Source organism: Corvus moneduloides, chromosome 7 (assembly GCF_009650955.1).
Source record: "Corvus moneduloides isolate bCorMon1 chromosome 7, bCorMon1.pri, whole genome shotgun sequence".
Classification (NCBI taxonomy): Eukaryota; Metazoa; Chordata; class Aves; order Passeriformes; family Corvidae; genus Corvus; species Corvus moneduloides.
In genome coordinates, this window is record NC_045482.1 from 39,490,033 (window position 1) to 39,508,793 (window position 18,761).

The 18,761-nt window shown below is 37.8% G+C and overlaps 1 protein-coding gene across 18 annotated transcripts in view; it reads right to left on the bottom strand.

Moving 5' to 3' along the window:
• The window catches only part of BAZ2B (bromodomain adjacent to zinc finger domain 2B), a 122,541-nt gene that overhangs the window by 85,317 nt on the left and 18,463 nt on the right, over window positions 1-18,761 (bottom strand). Inside the window, exon 2 of one of the 18 annotated variants that reach the window (XM_032115428.1) lies at window positions 7,579-7,621. The exons of the other annotated variants lie outside the window; for them this stretch is intronic. The gene's annotated coding sequence lies outside the window, so the exon portion shown is untranslated. The remainder of the gene's footprint in view (window positions 1-7,578; window positions 7,622-18,761) is intronic. 18 annotated transcript variants of the gene reach the window in all.

Genomic DNA, 18,761 nt, shown 5'->3' on the forward strand with positions numbered 1-18,761 from the left:
CGCCAGAACTTCAACTACTGCCATACAAGCCCTCATGATGTTAAGTACAGAGGAGCAAAATATTTGAACACTAGATGAAGCTTGCAAGCACCTTTATGAAAAAATTACTTCATAACACCTGTGAAGTACATCTTTTACAATCTCAACTGTACCTCCCACCCTTTCTTTCCATTGCTTAGGTCTTTACTTCTTCCTGTTACAAAACTTAGTGTCAGCAACTTGATAAATTGAATCTGTTCTATTTCTATTTGCCCTCTGCCCACTATTCACCTTGTTCAGGCTGCTTTTAACTTTCCAAAAATAAGCAGAATTTAAACCTAGAATACTTTTCTAAATCTGTATGGGAAAAAACATCTCTTCATCATGCAAAAAACATTGCCCTTAGAATTTCTCTGGCTCAATCACACAAGGGCTTAGGTAAACTGTAATATAAGGTTGAACTAATTCAGGTGTTACCTTTGTGCCCACCTTAGAAAGGGTCAGATCAGACAAGGTAAACTGTAATATAAGGTTGAACTAATTCAGGTGTTACCTTTGTGCCCACCTTAGAAAGGGTCAGATCAGACATACACGGATACATACCCAACGTGTTTATTTTATGAGCTGTAGGCATTCACCTCACACTCTCATATCCGACCTCTCACCCAAAAAAACACAAAACCAACCAACCAAAAAAACCCCCACCTAATTTGTTCAATTTTCCACCTGCTATGAATATACATTTCACTACTTATCTCATTTGCAATGCAACTACCCCTGCCAACCTTCCACTAGCTAACGCTTTGGTTGTTTAACAGTGGCAAAGTGGATTGGCAAACTATAGAACACAAGGGAGCACCTGCATGAAACACGCTTGTTCCAAGATCAATAGAGACCAGCACTTCAGTGCTCACTGTATTTTGTACCTAAAGAAGGACACGATGCTGCATCCAAATTTAAGACAACTGTTCCCAAACTGAGGAAAAACAGGCCCAACACAAAAGCAGAGTAACACATCTTTGAGAGGATATACAACAAGGCAGTAGAGCTAAGGAGGAGAACAAGATAAGGTATTCAGGCATAGCCAGATCGGGGCATCAGCATTACACTAAGAAAGATCCCACTGAAGACATGGAAGGACAGCAGTACAAACAAGAATCAATCACTCTTAGAAATCCAATACCTCTAAGCCCTACACAACGGCAGCTCCCTACCACCACATACTCCTTGAAATGAAGCACTGGTCAGACTCATCAATTTTTTATATACTGCCTCTTTAATTCTCCCTTCCTCCTTTGAAAATCCTAGGACAAAAGAGACAAAGGGGAAGAAAAGGATTACAGTTAGGAATTCTGTAGTTCTGTATGACAGAAGCATAAAGTTGTGTAGATTGGAAAGATCTTACAGGGGTCACCTGGTCCCATCAACTGCTCAAAGCCCAATTAACTTTGAAGTTACATCAACTTGTTCAGAGCCCTGCCAATAAAGAAGATACATCTTTTGCAAGCTCTCTGAGCACCCATTTCAGTGTTTCATAGAACCACAGACTGGTTTGGATTGAAAGGGACCTTCAAAGACCATTTATTCCAACCCCCTGCCATGGGCAGGGACATTTTTTACTAGGCCAGGTTGTTCAAAGTCCCATCCAGACTCTGACCACTTCCAAGGGATTGGGCATTCTGCTACTGCTTCAACCTGTCCTTTGCTTGGCAAAAATTTTGGGGCAGGGGGCAGAAATCTTCTTATTTAGCCAGAATTAAGATAAATTAGTTTAAGGACTACTGATGCTACAAAGCAGTGGAAAAATAGAGATAAAACCACAACTCAAGAACAAGGTAAGGCCTTGTACCTACCTTTCACACATGGCTGAAGAGAGGTTCTGATCAGCACAAGACTGCCACTTACCAACCTCTTCTGTTTCCACATCAGTTTCCTCACAAAACATACATTTAAACTCTTCCAGTTGTCAAGTTAAAAGAACTCTGTTTAATCAGTTGCATTCTAAGCTTTCAATCTTTTGATTCCACTATTTAAATTTTTCTTTATTATCACAACATTTTCTACCTACGTTAAAATAACAAAAGACATAAAGTAATGCTAATTTAGCTCTACATAATTTTACATTTGAATAACCAAATGTAAAATTATCGATGGTAGTATTACGAATTTTGGTATATAGCAAAAAAAAACAAAACAAACCCATACAATATACCTCCCTCCTTGAACTCATAGCCCTAACAAAGACCAGACTTTTTGGAGCTTCCCTGTGGTGAACTGGACAAGTCCTATAAAAAGAGGCTTTCTAGATGAAACAGGGACACAATACTCAAGAAATGTTACCAGCAGAAAAGTTCCTGAAGACTTAGATTCAAAATATAAGGTGGCAACAATTTACATGTGAAAAATTACCTTTTCAATAGTCGACTAGAAATGCCTTCTTAACCTGAACATCTAAATTTCAGAGCTACTGTATACTAAGACTCTGAAATTTAATTAGAAAAAAATATTTCTCATTTCCTGTAAGTGGGAAAAGCTTTATATTTAAATGCTAAGAACACTCCTTCTGTAAGAAAGCCAAAGCAAACAAAGTGAAAACTCTAATCTAATCACGTGTACTTGGAAAGATTTCTGAACTTTTAAACTTTTGAAGGAACTGTAAACAACAAAAACACTTTCTTGTGCAAATGGAATGTTGCTATTGCAAAGAGAAATCAGCTGGTCTAAACAACACAGTGATGCTACCAAAAACTGAATTTACATCTGAGCTCCTCCAGTTGTCATCTGTAAAGTTTAACAAACCACTTATTCCTCCTAGCGGTGGATTTACAGTACTAAATCAGAATCTGCCATTCAACACTCTCAGCAAACAATCGTTACTAAATCTGGTTTGCAGCAGAAGCATTAACACAGTTGGGAGTATGTCTTACAGAAGTTGTGTCAGTAAAGGGGTTTTATGTTTTGTTTTGGTTTTTTAACTGCCTTCCTATTATAATTTACAACACATCAAACGTAGACTATTAGTTTTAAAGAAAACTATAAAAAAAATAGGTATTCCACAGAGAAATATACAGTTCATTAATTCTTTCCTTGAAACTTTCAGTCCTCTTGTAACTTTACTTTGTAATTTTAGTTGTTAGATCTAGCATGCTGTTTTCCTCAACAAAGGCATCTAAATACACACAAGCAAGGATATACAAGTACATATACACTAACCATATTTGCAGACAACACACAGCAATAAACTACTTTCCATTTTTTAATAACACGATTTTCTAAAAACTACACAGAAACAAGGAGAAAAAAAGGCACAATTGCCCTCTGTTTCATTTACACTCTCTATAATTACTGCAAGCACATAAAATTGTTACAATCATACTATCTTTAGTTTCTTAGTCAATGTTAATTGCTAGTATACTAAAGTGAAGATGTAATTAAATCTGCAGGTGTTACACGTGTATGAAGAAAGTAAATTCTCATGTTTTTTGGGGGGGATGGCCTGTTTTGGAAGCTTTTAAATTCCTTCTGAGCTTGCTAAGTGTATATCCACCTACACTGTCAAAAAAACCCCAAACAGCTACTTTTCAAACATTATTACTACAAACCATGAACAGCCTCCTTTTATAGTCACAGAATGATTCTGTTTAGAAAGGACCATAAAGTTCATTTATCCCACCCCATGACATGGGTGCTCACCCTTCCACTATCCCAGGGTGCTCCAAGCCCCCTCCAACCTGGCCTTGGGCACTGCCAGGGATCCAGGGGCAGCCACAGCTGCCCTGGGCAACATCTGCCAGGGCCTCCCCACCCTCACAGGGAACAATTCCTTCCCAATATCCCATCCACCCCTGCCCTCTGGCACTGGGAGGCCATTCCCCTTGTCCTGTCCCTCCATCCCTTGTCCCCAGTCCCTCTCCAGCTCTCCTGGAGCCCCCTTAGGCTCTAAGGTCCCCCCTGGAACCTTCTCTTCTCCAGGTGAAAACCCACAGATTTCCCAGCCTGGCTCCAGAGCAGAGGGGCTCTAGCCCTCAGATCACTGTTGTGGCCTCCTCTGGACCTACTTTAGCAGCTCCACATCTTCCTTGTACTGTAGGCACCAGAATTGTTTTGGGGGGAATATAGAAATAGCGACACCTTTTCCATAACCAAATGCATCCTTCTAGGAATTCTCTGCATCCTTTTGAGTAGTTACATGATATAAAAAGGCAAATACAGCTGTGTATCTAGATGCTTAAGCTAACTTTGACGAGAAGGGGAACAGTTGTGGAGAGCGAGCTACCGATACACTCAAATTGCCATAAAAGCATAGAACTACTTCTGTTAGCCCGAGTTCAACAATTTTTCCTTTTTTCTTTCCCCCTTACTTCTCCATAATATGTGTTCCAACTCATTATCAATAGTTTCTCACCAGCTGCCAGTTTCCAGATTTATCAAATTTCACTTCCGGTTCAACAATCCCATTTTTTGTTAATTTTCTTTTGTTCTGATATAGAAGCTGCAAGAGATAAAGCAGATGGTTTTATAAAAATAAAATAAAAACTGTTTGCCTAATTCGCTTGCTTCTGCAAGTCTTCTGTGTTTTTATTTAGCTGCAAACAGGCTATTATTTATCTATGTTTAAATGTCAAGTAAGAAAAGGGGTTTTCTTGGCAGGCAATTTGCTTCCATATTTTAGAACCAGTAACTGAAATACACAAAATCTTTCATGGGTCTGACTCGCACTCATTTTTTGTTGCCATTTGCTTTCACACTCCTAGATGCCAATTCCAAGTAGGCCACTGAATACTCTGTTACTGTGAAAAGAAATTGGGTAGTTTTCAAAACCTGTTAAAATCCCTACTTAAACTTTCTGTAGAATGCTTGATTTCTGAATCTTCTAACATCTTGCTCTTATTTGCTTTTTTTATTCCCCTCCTCCCTCCCCTCCAAAAAAAATGGAAAAAAAATCCTTATGTGTCGATTTCACCTATAAAGATGCTTCTGCTCATTGCCATACTCACCCAACACTAGTATTCCTGTAATGGCAACATCTCTCACAAATGTGCCTCGTCATCACAGTTTTTGTGAAAGAGACCTCTCTTCTTAATTTCCTAACTTTACTCCAGAAAATTTTGTTCAGCCTTCTGCTGAGCTAATCTTCTACTTTTAACTCATTTCTTTTACTATAGCCATTAAGAACGTGTTTAGTTACAACCATACAGAAAATTTTTAGGACGTATTACCTGCATCACTTTCAAGTACTGTGTCAACATTCTAAATTAGCCGTTTCCACAAATAAATTGGGACTGTTAGAATTCACCATTGTCGCCTTTTGTAACAAATAAAAAGAGCCATGACTAGGAATTAAAATAATTTTGTATTTGGGGAGTAGAAATTAGTATCCACAAGAACTTCGTATCTAAAATGGCATCGTTTTAACATGAAAAATAAAAAAAAAATCCCACCAAACAGACAGGCAGACCATCAACACCACAACTGACAACACAGAAGGAATTATTACTTGCCATGTTTCCTAATCTTTTCAAGCTCTCCCTTCATGAACCTATTTGTTACAACCAAAGGCACACTGAAGTTCCGTTTCTTTGTTTGGATGCAAGGGTTATTATTGCTTCATAGCGAAGAATGTCCTGTAGGCTAAAAAAATTGACTGTACTCACAAAAATGTTAGATATGATTAGGGATACATTTTTGATTATTATTCAGAGATTCGATATTTTTCATCTCTCAGAAAAGAATTAAATATGGTTGGACAAACACACAAAGAAACTGGCACACTGAGTTAGTACTGACAGCCAGCATTAAAATTAAGTTTGTTGAAAGAAAGAAATCTACACCTGGCTATTGTTTCTCTTGTATTTTTTATTGCCTACAAGAAAACTCATCAAAAAGCATAAATCTTACTATAAATTCCTTCTATTCTCCTCCAGTTGCACACTTAAGGGGAGGAAATTCATGCATGTCAACCAGAGCATTTATGGACCATTTTTCCCATTTTCCTGAGTAAGGCACTCTTTTCTTCAGCATTCATCCTGATGGTTCCACAGAGGAACAGCGGTCAGCGGCCGCCAGCAGCAGTTCTCATTCCACGCTTGCAGGTCTAGGAAAAACTGCCCCACAGAGTAGGACTTGTTTGCAGATAATAACTCCCAAAGCATTAAGGAGGAAGTAGCCCTTGTAACACTTGAGTGTTCAGAAGTCAGGACAAATTTTTAACTCAAGCAATGCACCTGTATTCTTAGTGGAACTGTATCTCCTTCCTAAGGTAAAGGGCTTTTTTTCAAAAAAGGTTCCACAACTGGAAGCAAAACTGCAAAACTGGAAGCTTCTTCTAGCAAGTTTCTACATCCTTCTTCAGTCACTGGAGGCTGGGAAAGTAGCAGTCTCAGTACATCCCAGAAAAAAATGTTACCTCATTACCAAAAAAAACAACAGGGTTAAAGCTTTTACGAAATGAAGGCTTTTTCATTAAAGCCAGCTCACACTACAGAAGCTGGCAGTATACTACAGCATTACAGGAAGTTTCACAATATGATTCTGCAGTAAATATTAAATACTAGATAAAGCCTTCCTATTTCTGTCCGTTACTGCAAATTACTTAATGACTTGCCTAGTTCTGCTTTTTGATTTTTTTAATGGTTCAGAATACTGCTCATGACTTCAGAATAGCAAGCTATCATACCTCCCACCCTTACCTGCTCTCCTATCACTGCCTGAGCAATATGTTCACTAGAAAACTGCTCTTTTGAACTTTAATACACTTGATCCCTCCTATTTAATACATCTGCTCTTTTCTCTTAACCTATTCATTCTTTGAATTTAGTAGCTGCTGGTGGTGCTCTTGCCACTCTCATAAACACTGTATTAAGTCACATGTAGTGGCTGTAACAGCTTCTCCTTCCACATTGTACAGAAAGCACTTCTGAAACCTGAGCCTTTTAACTTTAATCTTATAAATTATTTTAACCAGCATGCAAAAAATGATTGATTTAGGCTTACTGTAGGAATACTGTAAGTGCAAATTTCACCTCTACTGACTGTGAAGTTACATCTGGGATGAGGGCCACAAGGTTGCTATTGAGACCTAAGACTCCACTGTATCACCCAGCCTAGTAAAACAAGAAAACTCACGCTCAACATCTAGCAAAATAGCAAGTATTCTCTGACTGCGCAAAATGCCTTCCAAAGTTGCTAAAACCGATTTTGGAATTAAACTCCCAGCACAAACTCTCAACTAGTTTTAAATACTCTGTAAACTGTACAATAGACATCAAAACTACCAAAGGTATACGCTAAAATTACATGCTATCAAATTCATATTTCAAGCCTACATACAAAGTAATCCAGAAAGAATGGTAACAGTATGATGGATGTTAATTGTTAAAGACCATCTCAACAGCTAAACCTGAAGTCACAAAAATAACTGCACGCATGGACTAAGAATCTGTAAGTTTTAGCTAAGGCTGTACTTAATGCCTGGCTGAAATCAGGACCTGGACGCAGAATTTAGCACTAAGCCATTCAGTATGTAATATTTTCCTTTTCCCTGCATGAGTCGTGCTTCTCAGAGAACTATCAGAACGCTTACTGCTACAGCTTACTTACTGTGACCAACGTGGTCAGTTCTGTGACATTGCTGTTCTGCAACCTGAAAACAGAAAACAACTGATGATGAACTGAGTCATCAAGTAACTTTTACAAGGACAGACACATCAAACAGAACAGCAAAATTTATCAAAAAAAAGTACGTGAGGTATTTCCAGCACAGTGAAAGCACCTTGTTTCCCACTGCCAGATATGAAGCCATTACAAGAGGAACAGCTGAAGATAAATGTTATATAATAACACTTGATTTGTTTGCAACCGTCTGTTTAAATACACATAGCCCTTTTACCATAAGTAAATTGTGAATGATACAGTACAACGTGCACCCCTTTGATAAACACAGTAAGCCAAAGGAATCTGTCAAAATGCAAAAAAAATTCCCAAAAATGAAAGGAAAATCGCAATTTTTTTATAATGAAACTAGAGCTTCATTCCATTAGTGATGCTCTCTAAAGCACACAGATTTCAAATTCTCTTCACACTATGAGAATTCAGAAGCATCTGTGCATCAGTACACAATCCACACATAATTCACTGAAAATTTAAAACTCAAAGTAATTTTGAACACTTGTTTGCATTGTTTACTTCCCAGATTTTTTCTTCCCTGGGTAGATCAAATTTTTCTAAACACCTAGTTCACACACACTGTATAGGACACCAAAAACAGCACAACAGATGCAACATTTCCATTTCAGAAAAATGTTACTTGCTATAGCAGTAGAAATCCAATACTGTTGGACTTTTCTAATGTATATTTTTTCTCTGAAGACATGTAAAGATTCAGTGAAATTTTACAGCTTGGTACTTTAAAAATACTGTCTGTAGCATTAAACATGGACTTGCTTTACAAAGCTTAGAGGTGCTCTCTTCAGCTACACTGATAGACAATTTTAACTAAGCAAATGGGCAAAATTGCCTACATATCAAAAATGCTAGACTAAAATAGCATTTCAGGATTTTTCTTTGGGTTTGCCTTGATTGGGACTTTTACGCTGAATACTTTCTAGAAAACAAATGTGTAGAAAAACAGGTATTTTTGCTCTAGATCCTTTTCTACAGCATCACACGGCTGCGTGACCATAAAGCTCACCTATCTCACAGTGGCACAGACAAGAAAGCACACTAACAAGTTTACACAAACAAAACTTCAATCATCTACATGAGCAAGAACTTCTTTTAGAGTTAGGCAAGCTAGATAATTTAAAACTAGGTAGGCAGTTGCATCAACAGCAGCCGGAGTTTTTCTTTAATTCAATCTTAAATTACAACCTCTAAATTAATTCGAACTGCTTTTTTTGTTTGTTATGGCCACCAATATCAAGCTACACTCCCAGGCCTGCCAGGAAAGCAAGAGATATTTTTCTCCCTTGACAAAGGACAGCCAGGAACAAACATTCCTCACAACAGTCAGTGGCAACATCATCAGCCTACAAAGGAAGGGTATCATCTTTATTCTCCCAAGGGGAAATCTAAACATTGATCATCTCCTTCTGTACCCTACTGCCATACTTTGACACCACCAAAAAACCCCAACCTACTGGAACCAAAACAAGAGAGGAGACAGAAGATACCACACAGTAATTACACTATTTAAACAGTGGGAGCAAAACACTTGAGAGAGGGGAAGCTTAAAAATTATGTACTTTGCTACACCCCCAATCATCCTGCTGGCTGACCAGAGCCCTGACTTTTCTTCCAGAAAGCAGAAAACAAAGTCATACTTCTTTTCTTAAGTTGGAAACGTGGCATTTCCTGCACTAACTGAAGCTCAAAGCTCAAGTACTTGCTTCTCAGCTAAGATTCTACACAAATGTTGTACTTCTGACTACATATATTCCTATGGCACTGCTAAGTTTGGGGTGTGGGATCAGTCCTGAAGGCACTGAACAGTCCCTCAAAACCTGAACTTTGGGACAAAGGTTAGACGTTCAGCAGAGGGCAGTGAAAAGAGCTCTTCAGGTGCTTGCTTGCCTCTTGCCAAGACTGATAACCAGCTACTTAAGAACCTGGCAGGCAGGGATACTACACAGTCACACCTTCCTCAGCCTTGAATCAAGTCACAAAGTATTTTTAAAAACAGGCTTTACTATGGCTCCCTGATTAAACACACATAGACTGGTTGTAGCCCCAGTGTCCAATGCACAGAGTCAAACAGGTGCCCCAAATGGAAAACCAAGGTAAAACTCAATAGCAAAGGCATGATTTGGCATGAACAGAAGGAAATTACACAACACCAACTTCTCCGAACAATAAAAAAAAAAAATACTTTAAAGGACCAAAGAACATTGTTTCAGACTAAATATTCTCTTTCTTGATATAACTGCACACACACAAACATGAAAAGCTCAGGATTTGCCATTTCACTGTTCAATACTGGAAGTCCTTGAAACTAGTTTATTCTTCCTTTCAGTACTCCCAGTTATTCCATTAAAGCCCTACAGAGAAGCATTTTTTGTGGTTTATTCTTTAGATTTGTTTTTAGAACAAATTATTAGAAAGTGTAAAACAAAGTATCCTCAGACACAAACAAAACCCTAATGCAACTTAAGAATAAAAGGCCAGAAATAGCCAACATTCCACACTCAATGGAGAGAGGTGGAAGTTGAATATTTAAAACAAAAGAAAGAACAGAAAAACAGACATAGTCAATGGAGAATGGGACAGTAAACGTGGAGAAGAGTGATTTTATTGTTTCTTTTCAAATCTCATTATGGACTGTGCAACATTAATGTAACCTAATCAGGCTTCCCTGCACTATTTCCTTACTGTGTAAAAAGTAAAAGACAAAGGAAGCTTCATGTGCTTAATATTAGCATATAAATGGAGCTAGTTAAGGTTTGACTTCAGTGGGAAGACAGGGTGAGGTGAATTCCCACCTTTGTTACTCTTATCACTTTGCAAGCTGGGTTTTTAAGCAAGACTAGAATAACTGGTTTACATTCTGGCAATGGCATCTTCTCAGTTAAATCAAAACTTAGTATCTGAAAGCACTGCAGAATGCAGCAAAATGTGCAACGTTTTCATAAAACTGTGAGGGAAGACATTTTCTATCTTGATGGCAATTTGCTTATTTCTCCAATGCAAACACACTACAAAAGATATGCCTGTATTTTAAAAACTTTGTGCCCTTTTTAATTATATTGCAAACAAAGACTGAAAGAACATTGTTTTCAGGTTACATTCTTCCTGTTTTTCCTTAGTAATTCGGGACTTGTCTGCTCCGAAAGTTGACTCTGACGGCAAAGCTAACAGAGTTGTAGCATTTATAAAAGACTGAGAAGGTGAGATTAGGGAGCTTTATCAATCTGTTTCATACTTCTATTAATATTTGTAACCAGTAGTTCTTGAAAACCCTATAGAAAGAACACTTGATAAAATGGGGGGCCCTTATTCCTTTAAACTTACCTGAACATTTGAAAAAAACTGAAGCAAGTTTCTCTATGCATAAAGACAAGATATGCCAGTTTTGGTAGTTTTAAAAGGCTTAGCAGAAAAGTCATCAATACCTAATAAAGACTAGCACATGACAATGCATTTACTGAAAACCCTTTCTACTGGAAAAGTCAAAAGGAAAAGAGAAGTCATGGGCTTAAAATACAGTTTAAGTTAAGTACTCTGATTTAAAAAACCCCACACACATATTTTTATAGTTTTTTTAAAGACTTCTCTCCTGTGATGAACTAATATTGGAGAACCGATCATCCAAAAAAATGGATTTAGAACAAAAGATCAACCAAAAAAAAAATCTCAGAAAATGTTTAATCTGCCAAAGCAAAATTAGCCCTTATGATTCTGAAAACTGATAATTCAACAGGAGTTCAGTATTTCATTGTCATATTTACGCATCAGTTGCTATGAAGAACATAAAAGTAACAGAAATCAATTGTTTTCTCTAAGGGTTTGGGTTCTCGGTTTTATTTCACTTACAAGATTTATGTAGTTGAGTTTTACCTGCTTGAAATTCTCCCCCTGCCCCCTTCTACAAATCAGTGAACTAATATGGAAAGAGCACACAACTGAAAATGACTTCTGGATCAAATCTACTTCCTTCCTATCCCACATCAGGCAATTCTTCTCAAAATGGAGCAAGCACCACCTTCAAATTTGGTTTTCTTCTCCAATCTTCAGGTTTTCAGCCTAAAATTGTTCTTCATCAGCTTGACCCCATTTGCTTGAATCCTGCAATTTCTATGCTCTTTACACTGTTTTTCTTGGGAGCTTGTGGACCATGGGGCCGGAGTGTGCAAGGAGTATATAAGGTTTTAATTTGGCTAAACTAAAGCAGCCTAAATTCATTCAAATCCTTCTGTAAGTCTCCAGATTACCCTCAGAATCCCAGTGTACGTACCCTTCACCCATTAAAAATATGCTTCTTGAATATGAATAATCCTTCTGGAACAAAACAGAAATCAACTGTATTCCAGATGAGGACTTACCAGGACATTCCCAATGTAACAATCACGTCAGAGAATCACTAAAGTCACTGCACAAAAAGGCTCCCATCTAGAGACATATTTACCTCAGCTACTCACTCAAATATTGTTCCATGAAGACTCAGTGGTCACATGCTTCCCTGCTGTGCAGAATCCTTCACTGGATAAGCTCTTTACAGCTCTTGCTGCACCTTCTAAACAGAAACAATGCAACTGAGGGGGCGGGAAGCGGGGATCCACCAAAAAAACCCCCGCACTAAACCATCTTCGATATGATCTAGTTACACTAGGTCTCATTTCTTTAAGATTTTCTCATTTTTTCCAGTCATTTGCAATTGGACATTCCTCAGGTTAAGTATTTGAAAGGAGAAATACAAGCATAACTTCTTCTGCTCCCAAATGCCCAGTTTTCTCACGCTATTATTTTATCAGTCCTCAAAAAACTACCCACATTAGACAAAATTCTAGAAGTGGCAGGAAAACCAAGGCCTCTACCTACATTTTAACTTCATACAAACAGAATGAAGATAAGAAATGTTAATTCAGTTTCACTGTACTAAGAAATCATCTTTTCAGCAGCAAAAAATGGGAGTTATCCATTTTTAGGACGCATGTCCTAAGCGCAAGAAGCCGGATTCTTCCAGTGAGTATGGTAGCACTGCTTTATGGAAGTAGAAGCCACACAAAGTAATGTAAGCCACACAAAGCCTTAGGTAAGTACCTGCTTCTGGAAATACAGAAGTTAGTTAGCTGCTAGAACACTGCACACAGGACCTATGAATTGGCCCCAAAATGCCTGAGGCTCGCACATAGTTCCACTGTGGTTTTTTGTCCAAGCAATTTGATCTATGCAGCTGGAGACTTCTCTCATATTCAATTCCTGTGTACAGAGATCCACTTACACAGAATTGCTTAGGTTGGAAAAGCCTTTCAAGACTGTTGAGTCCAACTGTTCCCCCAACACTGCCAAGGCCACTGCTAATCCATGTCCCCAGGCGCCACACCCACATGGCTTTTAAACGCCCCTAGGGATAGCGACTCCACTACTGCCCTGAGCAGCCTGTGCCAGGGTTTAACAACCCCCTCCAGGGAAGAAATTGCTCCTAATATCCAATATCTAAGCCTTCCCTGGCACAAAACTGTACGATCACACCAAATACCTTCTAGACAGAGTCCTTACTATCCTCTGAATTGTCATATTTCTTTAAGTCTCCATTAATGTAAACTTGTTTGTTTGACCATTTTCAAATACTTTAAAAATATTACTAATTCTCATATTAAAGCAATTATTCATTATTTGACCTCCAAATGCCGAAAATCACTATATACACTGTGTGAAGAACAAAGAATCTTCCTTTGTGCTTATTTCTGTTTCAATGCAACAGACCACAAAAGCATAACAATCGATCAGAGGCTTCATTTAGTTCAGTAGTATTAAAAAACAAATTCAACTTCTAAGTCCTTTTTGCATTTTTCAGGTAAAGCATGTCTGCAAAACATGCCACTTTTTTGCATCACTATCCTCTCCCTAAAATAGATCAAGCTAAAGAGCAGTAAAGTTCAGAATGCTGAGCTATGGGGATTTATTCACATTGTTGACCATTTTGTGCAGCTGGACAAGGTGAGATTCTGACACTTGGCTACTCAGAAAAAAAAAATCACCGCAGAAGAAACAAAAGCTGCATGGACTGTCAAAGCTCTGTCAGCACACTGGACACACTTATGCCGTGAACCTTTCCACATCAGGACCTTTCACTGTTATGACGGCTGAAAGCAATGATGTCAGCTATGACATGATCTACATCATAATTAGGTATTTAGATCAAGATTCAAGACCTGTGAAAAAATGATCTTTTAGCAAAGCTTGCCCAAAAGTGCTGAAAGGCTTTTGCATCGCTTTAATTAGTTTTAATCGACTCCCACATTCTACAGACATGACAGAATTTTTCTCTGACTCAGCACTTACAGGGATCAGCAAGCACACTTTAGGACTAAAAAGCGTGGCCATTCTACATAACCTCCCTAAGTGCCACTTCCGTACATTTGAGAAATAAGAATTGCGTCAAGGCTATTCTCTAACAAGTGAGGACATGTTGGTTAACAACTCTATCATGCCAGTGAAAGAAAAGGAAAGTGAAGAAAGAAACACTGTCGGTAAAAATTCAAAACTGCTCCTCTTCCTGTCATCACCTTCAGTGGAAGATAAAAAAATGTGAAAAGAATTTTTTCTTCTAGCGAAGTGCCATTTCAGCCTTTAACATCCATTTTGAGCTAAAGAGTAAGAGAAAGCCTGAGAATTACTGCACCAGGAGGACTTGATCCTCTCTTTGAAGACTGCATATCTGCTCTGCAATGTTGTAAGCTCTTGCAAACAAGAGGGGAGCAGCAAGACAGCTTCAGCATTCACACAGCTGCTCCAGTCTGCCAAAAAGACACAATTATTGTTTTGCATAGTGCCCCAGTCACAAACCAAAAAACTTCACTACCTTGTACATCATTCAGAGAATCCTAGACAGTATTATAAAAGCAATAGCCACACAGACACAAACATAGCTGAGGAAAAGACAGAGAAAGCAAGAATGAAAAAATCAGCCAAAGGAAGAAAATAAGAATAAAACAAAGCTCTTAGAAAGTTTAAAAAGCCTTTTTTTTTTTTTCCCCATTAATACTATAGCTTACTTAAGAACAAAAATGCAATGCAACCGTAAAGCCTCACAAGAATTAAGTGAGACTATTAGGATGATGATGAAAAGTACAAATAATTTTAAGTTCTTTGATATTTCAGAAATTCTCACCTCTATTAGGAACGTGTTTAGTCACACAGGCAGCACATAGTTGAGACATATCTAAAATGTCAGTAAGTCACTTTTAATTAAGTCTCCCAGCACTGAAGTCTGGTAACACATGGTTAGAAGAGGTGTGAAATATAGGTTTGATTCACAATTAGATCATATTGAGTACACAAGATTAGAGTTCTACTCTGAAAACTGTAACAAGAAGATAACTCTTTCCATGTAAAGATATTATTAACCCAGGTCCTTAAAAAAAAAGTTTGATCTCCAAAACTTTGACACGCTCTGATGTGACAAATAGTAAACAGCTTGTATCCTCTCCAATAAAAGCAATTACTAGCTGCAAGCTAAAGCATTTCAACCAAATGAAATTGGAAATTAATTGGTTACCAAGCACAGCTACATTTAAACATCCTTTATATCAGATTCTGTCTTTATATGTCTACATCAATCACAGAAACATCACCCTACCTGACTACAAAACCAATTAATCCAACTTTTAAAAATAAATTTTTTAAAAATGTATGTGTATACATATGTGTGTATATACAGGAACACCTTCCACTAGCCCAGGTTGCTTCAAGCTCTGTCCAACCTGGCCTTGGACACTTCCAGGGATGGGGCAGCCGCAGCTTCTGCAGGCAACCTGTGCCAGGGCCTCAGCATCCTCATGGGGAAGAATTCCTTTCCAATATCCTGTCTAAACCTCCCCTACCAATCACCTGGCATTTAGAGCCCGAGATACCACGAGAGAAAAAAAAACCCCCATGTTGTGTGACACTGAAGAGTTAATTTAAACATAATGTAGAAGCAGCATTTTTGAGGCAGAAACACAGGTACTGTTTACAGTTACTTGTAATTATTCTCTTGATGGGCTATACATACAAAAAAGAATTTTTCGAAGTATACAAGAAACCACATAACCTGAAGCAGGTAGGATATAACATATTTTCATAAAGCAGAACTCAGAAATAAAAATCTGGGGAAAAATAATCCTAAGTAATGTATTGGAAGGTTTATTTGGCAGAGAAGTACCGGAAGCCAAGAACAAAACCATTTCCAGAAAAAATAACTTAGATAATGCCAGGATCTAATCATTTACTACGTATCATTACTTATATTTTATAGGCACATCAGATAAAACTGGAACAGATTTAACAAATAAGAGCATTTTAGCAATGAAGACAGCTTTTACCTATAAATGCATATTATGGAAAAACAATGATCTACTGCAATTCTAATTCGCTCTTGCCCAAGATACCAGCACCTTCCTTATGCACATGTGTAACACTTTTAGGCACTGGAATATTCTCACAGGGACGTACAGTTTCCATCTATCCACAAACCAAGGCAACGTAATACAATATTCAAACACACACACCACTTCATTTCAGTAGGGCAAACCCCTACAATTTTAGGCTCTCACTCTTTCTTCTAAGACAACAATCACAGGCTCCTACACGGGCAGCTGTCATACAAAACAATCAGAGTAACACTCCACATATCACACAGTCCTTAGACAGTAATACCACATTCCCTCTTCTGTATTTCCCAGTGCATACTCCTCCATTCTGCTCTTGAGAACCACAGCCTGCTGATTTTATGCTCCTACAGAAGAGGCACACATTCAAATCTGACTCACACAGCCTTGTATTGAAAGACGCCAATAACAAATATCTAGCAATATAACTAGCACAATACGTAAGGAAAATATATCAGGATTCAAAGAAGCTGTGATAATAAAATACCTCATATCTCATTCGAGTATTGTATCTTCATTTTACAGTATTTAGTAAAATATTTTATTTACATTAAAAATCCTGTAGTCATCTTTATCAGTTTACATTACTACTACATTTAGATCAGAACACTGATCTTATTAATCACAACAAAAATTACAAGCTAATGAATCATACAGTATGTTTCCTAGTTACATGTCTAGTACTAGGCAGCATTACTTTTCAAAACAACTACTAAAAATAAAAAAACTAGGGGGTTTTATTAAAAATGGGGGGGGGGGGTGTTTGTTTTTTAACATTTGTTAAACTTCTGAATTTTACTGCCTTACCAAAAAAAGGCACTGCAGCTGGTAAACTAACTTTAGCACTGCAAAGACCAAAGGGAAACAGAGGTTTTCTTAATTTTAAAAATCACAATATATTTATATATATATAGATACATACACACACACCCCTTTTATGTCTTCATATTTGCAGAAATGTTATTAAAAGGCAGAAGTTACAACCATTAAAAAAATAAACTAGTGAACGGATTTTATCAAATTAATACAGTAACTTTAATCTATTACTCCTCTGGAACAACCAAAGGCTTTAAATTGGTCCATGTGCAAATAATCGTATCAAAGGTGATAAAAAAGCCTGTATCACAAAAAAACCCAACAGTACTCTTGCTAGTCCAGTTTACAATTTACAGGATGGCAGTGAATCTACTAGATCACTGAAATCCAGTCCACAACACATGGCAGGAGCGGAGGAGAGGGGATGGGGGAGGGTGAAGGAGGGCAGACACTTCACTTGCATTAAAAAATAGCTATGACTATATCTTCTAAATTCTTGTATTTTTCACTTACATTTGACTACATAAAATAGCAAGTCCTGATTTTATTAATGAAAACAGCAATCAGCTGTCTGCAAGCCATCCACGTCACACATCCACACAATCCATTCCACAGGGCACCGGTAAGCACACAGACTTCGGTTCTGAAAAACGCTCGACTAAAATGAAAGCTCTGGAAAACTGTGTATTATTATGTGCATGCATTTCAGAAAGGCAAGTTTTCATTTTACGTATCAATGCAAATGTTTGTTCTCTCACATAATACTGGAATGGAAAGATAACAAGTCAGCATGACTTGTGTTAGACTATCTGTGTGCCCTCAATAAGAAATAATGCGCACATGGAAATGATTTTAAGGTATTTTCACCAATAGAAATTATTGAATTACGTACTGCTTGTAGTTACAGATGTAAACATCATTCTAGTCATGTTACTTAAAAGTGACCAACGTTTTTTAATTGAAATCATACTGAATTTATTCTGAAAACAAAATTTTCATCCAAGAAAGTAAAATTTAGTATCCACTATCCACATTCCACTGTGCACAAAACCCATGTAGATGGTACTATGCAGAAGCTTTTTACTACAGGTTTCCTCATATGCTACTTTTGAGGTGACTGAAAAAATGCTCCTGTGAGCGGTGTTCCTAGGATTCCTGCATTTTCCTACTGCCATAAACCAGACCCCATGAGGAAATACAAGTCCACTTCAACAACCCACTTGACAAGGACAGTGCTGACAGCATATATACTTGTTGGACAGCAGGCACACACTGAGGAATCAGAGAACTGCTTGGGGCAGTGGTGAAGTAACACTAATACTGGCCTACCACTTCCTCAGCAGGCGGGCCTGATCTGTCCATCTTCTTCAATACAGTGATTAATTTTCAGAAAACTGTAGAACTTTACTGTTGAATGCCTAGCCTACTTTCAGTTATGGCTGAAATGAAATGACAAACAAAAGTTATGGCATGGAATGGACAGGCATATGGACAAACAGGTGAGCAGAAAGCACAGTCATAAAATTTTACATGTTGACAACAGCTACTTAAAGGGAAAGAGGCACAAAGGAACCTCCTGCTTAATTAGGAGTATTCAGAAGCATTATGGTACCAGTTGCGTTTCATCAGAAATTGCTTGTTCCATTCTATAAACAGCATTTGAGTTCAATCTCTACTCATAATAAAGTCGCAAATAAAAGTAAATCTGCAGCTCCATGGCTAACAAGCTCTGGATCCATGACAATAACTACTTTAGCATTATCAAAAATCTACATTATATAGAATCTGTATTCAAAAGTATTTCATTTTTTAACTAATGTCATTCTATGCACCATAGGCAGCTTCTTCACTGGAATGGCATGTCACCTGATTAAAAACCAC